General features: G+C 33.4%; 1 pseudogene; it reads right to left on the reverse strand.

The window, feature by feature from the left end:
• Positions 1-1,040: 1,040 nt before the first annotated feature.
• LOC100785564 (uncharacterized) overlaps positions 1,041-13,553 on the reverse strand; it is a 101,486-nt pseudogene continuing 88,973 nt past the window's right edge.

Consider the following 13,553-nt stretch of genomic DNA (forward strand, 5'->3'; position numbering starts at 1 on the left):
GCTGCTCTGAATTGGATGATTGCAGGTGGTCTTTCAATTGGATATCTGATCTGCATGAACACAGGATTTAGTAATGTAGAAAATTTAAAGTGAAGAAATGATTCGTTGGAAGATATCAACTTTTAAAGAGACACTCCTTACTCTGGTTGAAGCGGTGGAGGATGTGATACTCATTTTGGGTTTTTCTGAAGTGAAAGTATGGTGATAGGATGTTGAGATGAAGTTTCCAGAGGAACGTGTAATATGGCTTAATAGTTGAGTGGACTTGATTAATTGACTTATCTTCTCAATGCCATAAGTGGCGGTAGGTTTTTGTTGGAAATGGTGCAACTCAATTGTTGCTTCTTGAATGGGAAAGCTAATGGTGATGTGAAGAGTCTGAACGTGAATAGTTGTGGAAGTAACTGAACGATTTTTTTTGTGAATGGTTTCAGAACTGATTGGACTTTAGTGTTGTTTGTGGTGTGCATGTAATGGTTGGGCCTTAAATGGGTTAATTTTTTCTATGAGGTATTCGCCTTAATGGATTAATTAATAGATTAATAATGTAAAGTTCACCCAATCACTAAACTATTTTACATGTTCCTGTGGTGGTAATTAAATTTCTCGATGGTTATTATTTTGTTATTAGTAAAACGACGTGTGTGTATATATATATATATATGTATGTATATATATGTATGTATCTATCTGACTGTGTGTCTGTGTCAAAGAGGTTATGTTTGATTAAGGAGGTAGTTTTAAAAAAGTTATAGATTGCTTGTTGTTATTGTTGGTGGATTCTCAGTATTTAAAATCAATGGAATTGTGTGCAAGAAGTGATCACAAAAGAGTAGCACTGTTTCAGAAAGCATGACAAAAGAATTGAAGCTGATAGTCAATTCTCAATATTTAAAATCAATCGAATTGTATTGAAGATTGTAATAAGTTAAATGATATAATGTAGTCATAATGTAATATTGAAGAATTGATTATTAAAGAATAGGACTGTTTCAGAAAGCATGACAATAGAATTGAACCTGATATTAAACAACTGAAATTTATCTTTTAATGTTTCTGAACACTTCTTTGAATACTACATTGGTAGTGGAATTCATGCTTTTTTGCTCATCATCATGAATCAAGATTTTTAATCCTTTTGCTGAGTTGACCCTTGACAATGCAACATATAATTGGCCATGAGTGAATACAGGTTTTGGAAAATAAAGTCCAACCATGGATAGTGATTGTCCCTGTGACTTGTTAATTGTCATTGCATAAGATAGCATAATCGGAAATTGTCTTCTCAATAGTTTAAACAGCCAGGGTGATTGTGAAGGGGACATTGACATTCTTGGAATATAAACAGCGAGACCAATGTTTTTGCCTGAGATAATTTCAGCTGCAATTACATGTTTTGCCATCTTTGTTACCACTAATCTAGTACCATTACATAGACCTTGATTTTGGTCGAGGTTCCTTAAGAGCATTATAGAACTTCCAATTTTAAGTTTGATAGAATGAGTTCAAAAACCGGATGTGTTCAATGAATTAAGGAATTCAATAGTAATTGATTGGAAATATGAATCTTCACTGGTTTATGATTTATCAACGGAATCAGAGCTTAGATATTCCATGTGGTCACCTATGATTTGCAAAATTGCAATTTCAGTGATTATATTTTTGACTGAGGAAATGTTAATTAAATAAGTAATGAGATAATTACCTGGAATGAAGGATAGTACATAATGATTGATTTGTTCTACTGTTTCATTTGTTGAAGCTAGTATTGCCTTGGATTTAAAGAATTCAGGATTATTATGGTGCTGATCTAAGTCTGGGAATGTTGATTTGACTATAGCACTGATTGGATCATCATATCGAGTAATGAGTAGATGAGCAGGAACTTGAATTGTATCATAACCATCATTTTCATCACCTATAATTCCATCTGCAATGTCTAGAATCCATTTAGCAAATGTGGCAGTTTCTTGTTCATCAATTGATTCTAGATTGCTGTGTAAGCGCATGTTTTTTGTCAAGGTCAATATTTCACACAAATCCCATAGATAGGATGAATTTATTGCTGCATTTACAATGTTTGAGCAGGTTCCTCTTGGGATGACTGGTAGTATTTGGCGAAAATCTCCACCGAATACTATAACTTTGCCTCCAAATATTTGATTTGAGTTTGATTTATTTGTGATAATGTCTCTTAAACTTTGATCAAGTGCTTCAAAACAAAATTTGTGGGCCATTGGTGCTTCATCCCAAATTATTAGACTTGTCTGGTTCAGTAATTCTGCTAATTGGGTCCCTTGATGGATATTGCATGTTGAGTCTTCAAAAATTGGTACAGGAATTTTAAATCTGGAATGTGCAGTTCTGCCTCCTGGTAATAATAGAGAGGCTATTCCGCTAGAAGCAACAATAATAACAATTTGATTCTATGCTCTCAATGAACTTGCTAATGTTCTCCATATGAATGTTTTTCCAGTGCCTCCAAATCCGTATAGGAAAAACATTCCACCTTCATTATTGTTGACAGCTTGGATAATTCTGTCATAAATGTTTTTTGTTCATCTGTATTGATAGGTAACCTAATGTTATATTGAAATGAAGATTAATTTTGTTGTTGATGGAAAGAATTAAATGAGGGTAGATTACTTGTTATGAATAGAATATTAACAGACATCAATACAATTTATTATTCGCAATGAGCATTTCTTTGTAAGATGTTAACTGTTATGAATAGAATTTATAATATATGAATAGGTAGATTGCCTGTCATGGATGCAAAAAGATACTCAAATTCTGATCTCATTGCATCATGGTTGTAATCAAGTTCTGATAATACCAAGTTGTTTTGTAGGTAGGATGTGAGATTGATATCCTGAGGATATGGCATTGTAGGATAGTCTTTCAGTGATCTTTGGTTTATGTGCAATAGTTGTTCAATTTCAATCAATGTCAAATTTCTAAGAGTATCATCATTGATCTGTACTTCTAAGAAATAAAAAGCAAGTTGTTAGTGAATAAGAAATAAAAATCAAGTTGTTAGTGAATGATTCTGACCATTGTTGTGGAACATAAAAACAGTCACGACCTACTCGAGTTCATTGTTGATTTGCTATATTGATATGCAATGTCATCAGCTAGCCAATGCCAACATTGGTTCCAAACTTCTTCAGGTTTGGTCATGGCACCTGTTAATAAAATTAATACAAACAATTTCCTTAGATAATTAGTTGTGCCCCAGTCCTTAGCCTCTTTGATTGCCTCAACATATTCTCTATCATCTTGTAGAAAGCCCATTGCAAAACATGCTTCTCTATATGTTGGATATTGGATATTTGCAATAGTCCTTATATCCTCAAATGAAGTAGGTCCTTTGCAGCTGCCAAGCATCATTCTTAAATAAAACAATTCTCCTGTGGTTGGTGGTACCCATATAAGTCTTCCAATGGTATATCCTTTTTTTCTGGGTTGCCACGATCTGTTTCTTTTATTATATACAAACTTTGACACAAATTGTGAATAAGTAAGATTCCTGGCCTCAGGAAAACCTTTAGTAGTGTTCATCCAAGCTAGGAATTTTGAATCTGAAATAGTTGGTTTCGATAGTACATCATCTATATCATCATGATCTTCATAAAGAACGTTGTGTTGATCTGGAAGATGAAAATACAATCTCTCAACAGCAGGCTTTCTGCCGTGGATTGGAAAAGCAAATATTCTCCAAGCAGCTTCACAGGGAGAAATGTATCTGTGATATAGGTTGGTTAGTAAAAATAATAGTCAGAAAATAAATTATGCAGGTTAAGATGAAATTACCTGCAATCTAGATATTCTTTAAGTTCATCATTTTGAATGTTAACATTTTGAGCTGTCTGATTACTATCAGAAACCATAACAGCAGTCACTCTGTCATAGCCTTTGTTTATGTATTTAAATAAATATTTGATTGAAGTACTTTGATTACACCATTCAATATTTATATGTGCCTGATATTTTTTCAGTAATTTTGGATTGTAAGGTACTACATATCTGTTATCAATGATAACACCATTCTTTGAAATTGAATGACCATTGTTTCTTCTACGATAGACTGGATAACCGTTTGAATCCAAAAGAGTCTGAGGCTGAAATTGTTTAGGATAAAAATGACTGCATTTGCCTTCTTTCATACATGGAGAGTTGGGTTGTAAAATTCTGCATGGGCCATGTATCATATGGTTTTCCACCAATCTGTAGAGTTCTGGGTCATCTTCATGGGAAGGTATTTCTGCTGATATTATCTCGTCAATGCCAGTTGAAGATGGATATTTATTGTCTGGATGTAGAAATAGCAATAAATGCACGTGAGGGAGTCCTCGCTTTTGAAACTCTATAGTATGCATATCTGTGATTGATAAAAGATAATGTTATGATGGTAAGTATAATTCTGTATTTCATATCTGTAAAAGTGTTGGTTAAATTGTAATATTTTAGCCATTAATATCTGCATTATAGAACAAAGAAAAATGGCCAAATGACCAACTTATATTTGTATTTAAGTATAAACATGATAGTCAACTTACATGCAACCACTTTTCCCAGTAATTGACCCTTTGTTAAGTCTGACAACATGTGTTCATATTTTAATATGAAAATTCGTGATACAAAATCTGGTCTGTCTGTTGGTTTGAGATTCAAAGGTGAAAGTAATCTACAAATTTTAGGCCAATTTGGATTACAGGTTAGAGTAATAAAAAGATTTGGAAAACCAACATGACTGCATATTGCCATACCATCAAAGTAAAGTTGATCCATATAACGTGGGCTCCCAACAAACGTTGAAGGTAAGATGACTTTTTTCCCTTGGTTAGCCTTTAGCTATTCCAGTATCCAATGAACTTTGTAAGCTAAAATACTTATCAACTCTAAGCTTCTTTTGGTTGTTTCTGATGTAGCTAAGTCTTTTAGATTCGACCATGGTATAACCTTCAACAATGAATTGTTGAAATAATTTTTGAGAATGCAATAAAGTATGTGCTTCATTTGACCTGGACTGAAGTCTATAAGCAAACCACTCTCTCATTGTCAGACGGTTTCGCTTTCTTTTTTTGCTGGATGAAGTAGAACGGTGAAGTATGTCAGCTCTATATTCGTCTTCTCCATAAGGAAAGAGTAGAGAGTACTGTAGTGGTGGATAGCTAGCATGAAGTTCATGGATTCTTTGTAATTCTCCATTTTGAGTTTCAACAATAATATCTCTTTTTGAGCCTGGATGAAAATCGCCAACAATAAGTGCAGCAATTTCTGGAACATTAGGCATATTATATACACGACCATCTTTTCCTCGAGCAGCTATTAGTTGCAATTTGATATTATTGGCTTGATCACCTGCCAATCTATCCCTGGCCATTCTAAAACTTTTAGCATGAGAATTGTGTTGATCGAGCATGTGACTTAAACCTGAAACAATATGGCTCTGAATTCCAGAATATTGGCTGAAAAAACAATATTTAAAAATATTCATAACTGCACAAACTATTGTAAGTGAATGAATAATTTTCTGACTGATAGAAATAAAAGAACTTCTACCTCATGGCATTAATTTTATTTTGCACTTCATTTTCTGTGTCAAAGATATATAGCTGTGCAAATTTGGGTTTTTTTTTCCAGGCATTGGTAATAGACTGCCTATCCGGTGGCATGGTTGGCCCTGTATTCTGATTGTAGGTGGTCCTCTTGAATTATTAATTGTTTTGTCTAGCTTAATTCCAGCAGAAGTAAAGGCAAACATCATGTTGTATGCTCGTAAGTTATGTTGATAATTTTTACTATCAATTGTATCATCATGAAACAGAAGTCGTTGGAGATATTGAGGTGGATTTTGTAATAATGGCAATTCAACTTTGCCATCTCCACAGCATAAGCTGAACCTTGGATTTTGACAATTTTTATCTTTTGATATTCTTTCATCATACCACATTTGTGCATTACAATACCTACATTGGATGAGTTGATCACCAAGATCAGAATATCCTGAAATTGTTTAATATCATAGTACAATATGATGATAAGAATTTTGAATATTAATTTAAGAGCATGTGTAGTAGCATCTAAAACTGTAAATTAGAATTATAGTCATTACCTTCAGTGTTGATTACAGGCTGATTAGTTGGAGATTGACAATCCTCATAGGCAGTCATAAAATTAGAGCCTGAACCTGCAAAAATTAGAAATAGATATAATAGCAATATTTGAACCATAGCAAAAAAGAGCGTGAAACATTCTTTTTTCAGTACCTTGTGTGGATTCAGAATTTTCACTTTCTCATGAATCATACGCAATCACTAAAAAATAGAGAGGAAACAAAAGAAAATGTGATTAATGCAACTAAGTAAATTGATTTCTTGTAGAACATGCTATATCAGATGTCTCACTATCATATTCTGAAGTGCGGTTAACTGTTGCTTGTGAAGATGACTGAGGATGAGCATGTCGCTTCTACTGCATGATACGTTTTCTGTTGATCCTAGCTTTTGCAGAATCAAATCTCTTTGCATGTTGATAGTTCTGCATGTTGAAAATGACTAAAGGCAGAATTCAGTGAATTATAAACTAAATAATAGATTTATGTTCAAACGAAGAACCAAATGCTTGTTTTAAATCTGCAGAAGCTACAATAAAATTAGAAGATGAAAGAAATCGGACATGAGGCATTTCGTTGGTTCTGGATCATAGGCTAACTATTAGTGGTGGAATTTGCTGGATTAGATATGTTTGCATGTTGGTAATTCTGCATATTGAAAAAGGGTAATGATAGAATTGACTGAGTTCTAAGATAAAGAGATGAGACTAAGGGTAGATGAGATAGCAAAACTATGATCCAACATTAACAGCTAGTAAAATTGGTAATATAGAAATCATGACACTTGGTTTCGGGAAAAATTGCGTTTTGGGACGATTGCTAAGCTTGCAATGAAAGATATTGTCTATTTAGGAATCTGGTGTCAATCTAGACACACAAACCAAGGCCATAATTCAAAATAGGTAAGATAGAAATGATCATAGTCATTGGCGCAAATATTGACTTCTGTAACTGCTACTAACCTTGCAATGGAAGATATTGTATATATAGTGATGAACTTTCATTCAGTAACACAAATTTGTTTAATTTGTACGGTCAAATCTATTAGCTCATGTGTTCAACTTGAAATATGAAATTTCTATTTTACATCTTTTATTTGGCATTATGTAACAAAACATGCAAAAAAAACTTGACTCAACGTTTGTATCGGAGATGCGCATTGGTTGTTTATATATTGCTTGTCTGGCACACTACAAATTTCTCTTTCATTTCTCTTGTCCATAGATTATAGTTGTTTTACATAGTTCTAGTTTGTTGTAGTTAAAATCAAGATTATACTTGCGTAAGTCATCAATGAACTAAAAAATTGCAATTGAAATATAGAACACATGATTTTAGCAAAGCAGTGATAGCTGGAAAAATGGAGTGATAACATTCATGCCAAACACATTCTAAAAGAGGAAATATGATGTTAGGATAGAAAGTTTTATTAATTTAAAGAGAACATGGATTGAGAAGGAAAACTGAAACTAAAAATTTAACACAATCCTGCGGATTCTATTTTTTTCTTAATTTGGTTTTTTTGTTGTTATTTTTATGCAATTCAGATGGGAATGGAATTCATCAAACAGTTCACCAAGAAACAAATTAAGAACGTGAGAGTATCGAGTATCAATATGACCGCCAATGTAGCTTTAAATTTTTCTTCTTCGTTGTTTTTAATATTTGATGTAATTTGAACATCAATTTATCTCCTTTACTGTTTTTTAAATTTAGTATAACTCCTCCATTAATTTGTTAGAAGCATATAGACCATCAAATGTATGATAAAAAACAGTTCAATTGTATCGAGGACAACCAAGCAATGAATAGTGAAAAAATAAATTGTTTTTAGTGGCATATTTAATATAAGAAAACTTGCAATACAACGACATGAACACATAATATGGGCAAATCTCAATTTAGGACGCCTAAAAGATCCACAAAAAAACATGCTAATAGACAATTGGCTAGTTTTGATTGCTCAAAACTGAGTGAATTGTAAGATGTTTAAAACTAAGCCATAGTTAGCTTCAGAGCTGACAGAATATAAAAGGGAGAAATGTACAGTAGCAAGGGACAAAATAGCATCAATCCAAAAAAACCAGTTTTCAAATGGCCAAAGCATCAGCATGGCGGAAAGAAGCGCCAGGGGAATTGTCAGATGTAGCCATAACGAAAACTACATAATTGCCTGCTTAATATGACAATATTTTAATAGCACCATGAAAACACAATAATAACAATCTGGAATCAGCTAAATTGATTTTTATCAGAATGTCTTGTTAATTTGTTAGACGATAGTTGGGCTGGGGAAATTTGCGAGCTTCCTAACTCATCATCAACTTCATCAGATGGCATCCGCTTTTTGGGCGTTAAAGGGAATCCTGCAACTGGATCATGGTCAGCTGTCACAGACAGAGATTGCTGCATAAAAGATAAACTGGTAAATAAAAAACAATGTAACATATCAATACTCATGACAACAATATTAACTTACACATTCAGCATGGGTAGCATTATTGCAATCAACGTTCGAAGGATCTATTTTGGAACAAGCCTGTATCATATATAAGTTGATGATAGTCAAACTCATGCATCATATCATTATGGCAACAACAACTAAAATAGACATTAGAAAAGAACACCTCACTATCAGCCAGCATCTCGAGAACAACATTGATCAAATCTAGTTCATTTGAGTATCTAAGAACAACGACATTCTTGAATTTTGATTGAATCCTGACCTTAAAAGCAAGCACATGACCCAACAGTCTGTCAAGTGATTGAGGGGAAGCATTCAAATCAAGATCACCATCCTGCCAGAAAGAGGACAAATCCACCAGCCACCAGTTACAATTGAAAGAACAAAATATAATACATAAAATAAGGAACAACATATGATAAGACATGAACATACTTCAATCTTGACCCTATTCACATCATCAGCTGTTTGACCAATCAATTTAGCACATTCACGGTCCTAGAGCAAAAACTTGCTACTCTCATTGTTTTGGGTAACCATTACATCAACTCTATACCTACCAATGTACATGCTAGTCAAATACAAAATCCTGAATAAAACATGCTAATGGACTAAAAGTCCAATTACCTCAGAACAGGCTGATCATTATCCTTGCCACATCCGCATGTGAATGGTCCTGTTTGGATGTCAGTTTTCCTATGACATTGAAGGCAAGCTGGATAACACCATGAATGGTTATCCATGACTATTTTGCTAATAGTGCCCACCGTAACACAAACAACATCCTTAAAGAAAACCATAACAATCAAATTGGCAACAATAAAATGCCAGTATTAGAGACATTAGCCATAATATATGAATGTGAACAGATCTAGCCAAATTCGACTTCCAATTGCAATGAATACACAATAAACACAGATAATAGGTCCACCTCAGAAATGCTATTAATCTCAAAAATAGATTTGACTTCAGCTTTCGAAAGAAACGAATCCTTTGATGATACCTGGCTTCCCCCTGAAACTTGTAAACTTGCTTGATCGCCAAATAGTAAAACTGGACTTACCTCAACGCCTAAATCTAAAAGCCTAAGGCATCAAATAAATAGGAAAAAGCAACAGAAAACACTCAAGACAATTGATACATGAATTTAACAGCCACAGAGCAAAGATGATAAGCAAAATACCTCTCTTTAAATTCCTGAATTTCCAATATAGGATCATTAATCAATAGTTTTGACACCTTGAAGGAATTGCTCACTGAAGCTGGATAACTTCCTGTAAATGCCAAAAATAGCAACGCCAAAACTTATCAGATGAGTACCCAAATCAGTAAATAGAATATCACACTTACCCTGCGCATCTTTTATTTTGGCATGTGCCAATATAATAACCATCGACCCATCATTCCCACGCTCATTCAAATAGGATAGGAATTGCATACAGTAATTCTCCCAAAGTGTGCAAGATAAAATTTCACCACTACAGCAAAGAAACAACATTACATCCATCACTTAATAAGGATCAAATAGAGATAAGCATCATGCAACGTGAAAAATTAAATCCTCGACAATATAAACCCTAAATAACCCAATATATATAGGAGATAGCAAAAATTGTTGTTAACCATAACCTCAAATCCTTCATTCTAAAAACAACCCTGGTATTTTTTGATGAAACACGCCGAAAGACCACCTGATCAACGACCCCAATAATATCTTAAACCACCAGAAATGAAAACAGGTCATTGAAAGAAAACCAAAAAAGTTATGATCAAAATGAAAGCACAAATTTTGACTGGACTCACCAACCAACAGGCCAGCCACGAAATTGCCAGCAACGACATTTGCAAATTCAACAAATCTAAATTCCTTAAAAGGCAGTTCATGCAAATCAGCTTCTCTAACAACCGTCACTCCAATAAAAAATAACTTGTACTCATGTTCGCACACTCTAAATTGACCATCATTCTTGACAACTTTGAAATTATGCATAACATAAGTGGAATTCTCTTTCAAATCAGCTTTCCAAGACTTGAGGTGGTCCGATTTACAAACAGCATGAATTTGATCACCCTGAAATATGAAAACTATATATAATCAATCAATGATATGAACAACAATCCAACAATCAAATAAAGAGCACAAAATATACCTCAGAATCAACAAAAACCATTTCCACTTGCTCAGACTTGTTGGGAGTCCCAACGAACAAAAGATCCGTGATTCTGACAGCAAGCTTAAGTGTCTCTTTTGACCCATCAATAGACTTAATCTTGTCAGGAATCCTCGCCATAAAATTGCATAGACATGCCAATTCTAAATGAAAAATGTAATAAATCCAAAACCATGCAAATGCAATGTAAACTTCAACAAACAAACGAAAGCTCACGAAAACAAAACCAAGAAACTTATGTTTACAAAAACTAGAATACCAACATAGACTTAAATGACACATGCAATAACATTTCAATCAATGCCAAAATACCATAAAAACTATGATACTATTCGTTGAACTACTAAGGCAATACATGCAACAACCTCACCCAAAAAGAAAATAGCCAAATCAGCAAATAGCAGAGAAGCAGAAGCAAAAAATTATATCTCCGAACAAATAATATTTCAACCATCAACAAACAAATGGAAGGGGCCAAAAACAAACACAACAAAGTTTTGTTTACAAAAAACAGAATACCAACCCATGCTTAAACCACACATGCAATAAGGTTTCCATCAATGCCAACATACCACAAAAAGTATTAGACTATCAGTTAATTTAGTCAGCCAATACAAGCAATGACCTCAACTCAAAAACAAAATAGGCAAGTCAGCAAACAGCAGAAAAGCAAAGCCAAAATACTATATCTCTAAAACAATAATATGGTTAATTAAAAACCATGTAAATGCAATCCAACCATCGAAATCAGTAAAAAGAGACAAAAAAACAAAATAACCAACTCAGGAAACAACAAAAAAACAGAACCAAAGAATTATAGCTCTAAAGGAATAATATGATCAATCCAAAACCATGTAAATGCAATCCAACGAACAACAGACAAATGGAAGCCAACGAAAAGAAAAGCAAGAATTTGTTAATAATAAAAAACAAAATAGAACACGCGCTAGATGAACATAAACATGCAGAGACCAAAATCACCAAACAACAAAAAACTGACAAAAACACACATGCACAATAGACGAACAATAATATGGTTAATAAAAAAACCATGTAAATACTATCCAACCATCGAAGCCAGTGGAAAGAGACAAAAAACAAAATAGCCAACTCAGCAAAAAGCAAAAAAACAGAACCAAAGAATTATAGCTCTAAAGGAATAATATGATCAATCCAAAACCATGTAAATGCAATCCAACGAACAACAGAGAAATGGAAGCCAACGAAAAGAAAAGCAAGAATTTGTTAATAATAGAAAACAAAATAGAACACGTGCTAGAGGAACATAAACATGCAGAGACCAAAATCACCAAACATCAAAAAACTGACAAAAACACACATGCACAACAGACGAACAATAATATGGTTAATAAAAAAACCATGTAAATACAATCCAACCATCGAAGCCAGTGGAAAGAGACAAAAAACAAAATAGCCAACTCAGCAAAAAGCAAAAAAACAGAACCAAAGAATTATAGCTCTAAAGGAATAATATGATCAATCCAAAACCATGTAAATGCAATCCAACGAACAACAGAGAAATGGAAGCCAACGAAAAGAAAAGCAAGAATTTGTTAATAATAAAAAACAGAACAGAACACGTGCTAGAAGAACATCATGCAGAGACCAAAATCACCAAACAACAAAAAACTGACAAAAACACACATGCACAACAGACGAACAAAACTCGAACCTTCAACAACAGAAGAACGAAAATCACGAACTAGAAACCACAGCCTCATGCCAAAATGCTAAACAACAGAACATGTATATTGAAGACGGAAGCCAACTGAAAACAAAGGAAAAAAGTGAAACCGAAGAGGACATCAAAATCAAGAAGAAACAATGCAAACCCAGCATAAATCAGCAGCTTCCAACTTGCTAGTGAAAGGACTCAAAAATGCTAGAAAAGAAGCCACGTACACCACCAACCACCAAAATTGGAAACGACAATCTAATCACTCAACAACACACCAAGCTACGTGACTTAAAACCAACACAATACCCATAACCATAAAATGACACATGGCAGCAAGGTGGCACAAAACCAAACCAACCTGGAGGGGCATAAAATGACCAAAAAACCAAAAAAAATGGACAGCTGTCAAGCTCTCAGCCATGGATATTTTAGTATATTCCACACACTCCAACTTTAGTATATAGATATTGATTGATTGAGAGGGTTATTATGTTTTAATTTATAATGAAATATTCCTTGTGCTCCAAAAAACGAATCCTTTATCCATGATATTGAAAAATAGATCTTAACTTATAGATGTTTATGTTAATAATTCGGGTGTGTAATAAATTAAAAAATACATATGCTTGTGACAAAAAGGAGATGTCACAAGAATTATGGTTCTGGTTTTGGTCAAATCCAGGACCCAGTCTAAATAAATTTAATCGATTTAATTCGGTTCGATTTTCACAAATTCTTTTTGAAACCCAACATAACTCAACTAATTCATTAATGGTTTGGTTCGGTCTGGGCTAACGGGTTATCTATATAAATTTGATCTTTTTTTCTTTGAATTACTATTTTATATCATTATGCATCCAAATATCTAATACAATTATCAAATGTCTAAAAGTAGTAAAATTGATTCATTTAATACGATCAATATAATATTCTAAAATAAATTAATACAAATTAAAACAAAATATTCTTCAACTATATTTAATATAATAGTCTGAATCACAACTATTTCCTATAAACTAATTTATTGCAATAAGCTTTGCTGTAACTAATTTGCTACAACCAAATTTGCTGAAACAAATTAACAACATATTATCCATTAAT

Source organism: Glycine max, chromosome 1 (assembly GCF_000004515.6).
Source record: "Glycine max cultivar Williams 82 chromosome 1, Glycine_max_v4.0, whole genome shotgun sequence".
Lineage (NCBI taxonomy): Eukaryota > Viridiplantae > Streptophyta > Magnoliopsida > Fabales > Fabaceae > Glycine > Glycine max.